This window comes from Psammomys obesus, unplaced genomic scaffold (genome assembly GCF_907164565.1).
Source record: "Psammomys obesus unplaced genomic scaffold, mPsaObe1.curated_primary_1811, whole genome shotgun sequence".
Classification (NCBI taxonomy): Eukaryota; Metazoa; Chordata; class Mammalia; order Rodentia; family Muridae; genus Psammomys; species Psammomys obesus.
In genome coordinates, this window is record NW_026590701.1 from 284245 (window position 1) to 287997 (window position 3753).

A 3753-nucleotide genomic window follows, 5' to 3' on the forward strand; every position below is an offset into this window, starting at 1 on the left:
GTCCCCTGTCACTGAAGACCTTATGCTGGAGGCAGCTAATGGGAGGTCCGAGGTGAACCTGAGCAGTGGCAAGTTGCAGCCTGGGGTGCCAACAGAGGGGAGGAAGACAGTCATGTACTCCCAGTGTTCTTGATCCAGGGGAGAGAACAACACAACAGAACAGAGCAGAGCAGTGGTACGAGGAGCACTGGCAAAGCTTCCAGTCTTGATGCTGATCATTATTTCAAAAGCTGCATAACTATTACCTGCACACTTACCCGGGACCTCTATGGCTCTGAAGGGTTAATCTTGTTTTAAAGGCTATCCAAATGTTCCTGAGCTAATCCTCACACCCCTTTGTTCTTTCCATTTAAAAAGAAAAGTGCTGGCAGTGACAGCATCTGAGAGGTATAGCCAAGAGAATCACCCACAAGTGCTATCTGAGTAGAAAAAAAATTAAACCTGGCGTTCAGATGTCTATGCTCATAATCCTATATATTTCAAACCTCTTCTTAGACAGACTCTTTAAAATCTAATGATTAAGGTACACAGTTCTTTTTTAAAATTGGGTCGCTGGACATCCATCAAGCGTCAACTGCAAGATTCCCAACATAATATCATATGGCCAGTATTTTTATTGTTCTGAGTTTCAGGGCTAATCGAAGTTTAAACTCTTTATTTTAGAAAACCATGAACAGTGGCTAATTAGCACATCTCATTCTGGGCGCATTTGCCAACCAATTTCAGAGACTCATTTGCCTGTTAAGAGATTTTATTGAACACCAGCACCACAGTCTCTTCTTTTTTTCTAGTAAACAGCTCATGCTTATTATCTTATTACAGGAATGCCACTGGTTAAATCAGACTTTGAATATAAATAGCCATATTACTGCCATCAGGCATCAATGTTTATTTAGTGGCTGTGAGTCATGCATACCTCTTTGATCGGGTTTGGAATGAGCCATTGCAGTTTTTGTTCAAAAAGGTTATTTGCAAAGGCTACAGAAGTATCAGTTAGATTAAACATGAAATTAATCAGCGTGGAATTTTATCAGCCATTTCTGCCACTGAACACCAGGTGTCAAGAGCAAATGGGGGCCGAGCATAATGAAGCTGGGGACAGCTTAGTAGGGAGGTCAGAAAGGACTCCAAGAGCTCTGCTGTAGTTTGGCTGAGAAACAATGTCTCCTGTGGGCTCACAGACTTGAACACTTGGCCTCCCAGTGAGTAGTGCTATTTGGGGAGGTTATGGAACCTTCAGGGGAAAGAGTCTTGTTGGAGGAGGTATATCACCGAGGGCAGGTTTGAGGATTTATAACCCTAGACCACTTCCTATTCTGCTCACTTCCTGTGTGTGAATGAAATGTGATCAGCCAGCTTCTAGTTCCATGTCATGCCTGCCCTGCCAGGATGGACTCTGTTCCTCTGGAACTATAAGCCCAAATAAACCCATTTTCCCTTTTGTCTGGGTATTCCATCACTAAAAACAGTAAAAGTAACTAAGGTAATGTCTGCTGTGCTGGTGGAAGAAAGATGGAGGGAAGGATAGAGGTAGGGAAGAAGGGATAGAAGAAAAGGAACAAAGGAAGTCCTACTGAAAGCCTGGTGAGTCTTCTGAGTGCTTGGCTATTTCACCCACTGTGTGTCCCACGGTACATGTAGCAATCGCGTTTCTCATTGTGATAAAAATAGCTGACAAAAGCAACTTAAGGAAGGAATGGTTTCTATCGCGCCATGATTTGAGGGACCACCATCCTCTCTGCATGGCGAGGAGACTGGCCACATCATATCTGGAGTCAGGAGGCAAAGGAAGATGAGCGCTACTGCTCAGCTGGCTTTCCTCCCTCAGTGTTCAGCCTAAGATCCCAGTCCATGGCATGTTACCCACATGGAGGGTGGCTTTCTCCCTCCTGAGTTAAGTCTCCCTGGAGAGATCTGCAAAGACACTCACAGAGGTAATTACTTATTGTTAGTTCTAAGCTCAGTCAAGCCAGCCTTGAAGATTAGCCTTCAACAGTAGAGTACCTGAAGTGGGAGTTAGGGACCCCAAGAAGCTAAGCAAAGAGATCCTTAGAAAAAACCTTGGTGCCTCCTTACATCTTGGGAGCAGATGTGTGTGACACACAATGAACCTGTAGGAAAACAGAGAGAGAGTGTACCTTCCCCCTAACTGTGTGTGTGTGTGGTATGCACATGTGTTCTTCAGTTCTCCCCCTTCTTTTTGAGGCAGGGTCTCTCACTGAATCTGGAACTCACTGACTCAACCGGGCAGGCTGGCCACTGAGCTCTCAGGATCCTCCATTACTCTGCCCCTGCCCCTAGCACTGGGGCAAAGCTGTGTCACCATGACTTACATGGCTGCTGGGGACCTGAATTCAAGTTGTTATGTTTGAGCTTTCAGCTCAGCTTTCTAACTAAGCTTTTTTTTTTTTTTCTTTTTAAAGATTAAAACTATCTTAGAGAGAGAGAGAGCCAGGTGAAGCTGTGGTAGTGGTAAGATGTGGATAAGATGTCACCCTTTAACTGGAGGGCTCGTTTAAACTGGGGCCATTCATTCATCCAGCATCAGCCGACACTTCAGGTTGACAGCGCAGGGCTGAGGCCGGCACCCTGTGTTTAGTGCTATGGTGATTATCATCATAAATTCCTGCTGACCTCATTCTTAACCAAGCCTTCCTTACTGGTCAGCAGTCCTGACACATCTCACAGGGGTGTCCCTTGTCCTCAAAGCTTATGTCTGATATTCTGCTCTGTCTTCACACTTCCGTCTCCAATTCCTTTTACTCTGCATGGGTACCCTGACTTTCTCTGCCAGGAAAATGAATACATTCATCTTCTCCTGCTGCCAACTAGAGAGAGAAAATATCTTTTCTCTTACGTCTGATATCTCCCACTTGTCGTGATCGGGACCCATTTCTTCCCGGAGTTCTTCCACCTGGTTCTTTCAGTTTGCTCTTTCTGTATTTAGAATAAAAAACTTCCCTGCAGTTCTGTTCCTTGCTGGTGATGAGTTCTTGAATGAATTGTCTATTGAGCCCTCACCTCCCTTGGTTTCCTGAAGAATAACATAGATATGCATGCAGGTAGATAATTTGGGAGTGATCAGGAGCAACTCCAGAGTGGGGTACCAGGCAGGACAGGTAGAGGAAGAAATAACAAGATGTAATAGTGGCATCCCCCAGTTCCCAGGGGCAGATGGCTGTGAGGGATGTCCTGAGTTGAGGCAAAGAGGACAGGCATTTCTAGCTTTACACTAACCTGTCACTGGCTACACAAAGCTGGTGTACAAATATGAGGAAGGCAGGACCACCGGTACAGAGTAATTCCTATAGAGGGATCAACCATGAGACACAGACAGACACTGACCAGGCAGATAAGGAATGAGAGCTGAGACCTTACCAGCTTAGCACACACTCTGCCGACACGTCAACCTTTTGTATCCTGGTCTTGTCTCTCTTCTGCTCAATTTGCACTCAGTGTGGAGTGGGGATTTCCATTAGGATATGGCACAAGAGTGAATGAAAAAGCACGCTGTGGTGGCAAATTCCAGGGCTTGAGAGAGCTGAGGCAGGAGGATTGTGAGCTTGAGACCGCCTGGACTACATATCATGACCATGTCTCAACAACATACACAAGTGTCAGTGGAAGCAATTCAAATGTACTGTTCTTCACCTTCCATTCCTCCACTCCATCCTCAGGCTTTTCTTGCTCTAAGGGAAGACTGGCCAGCCATGTCCTCCTCCCGTCTCTCTTTTGTGTTTCCTTCAGGGTGTT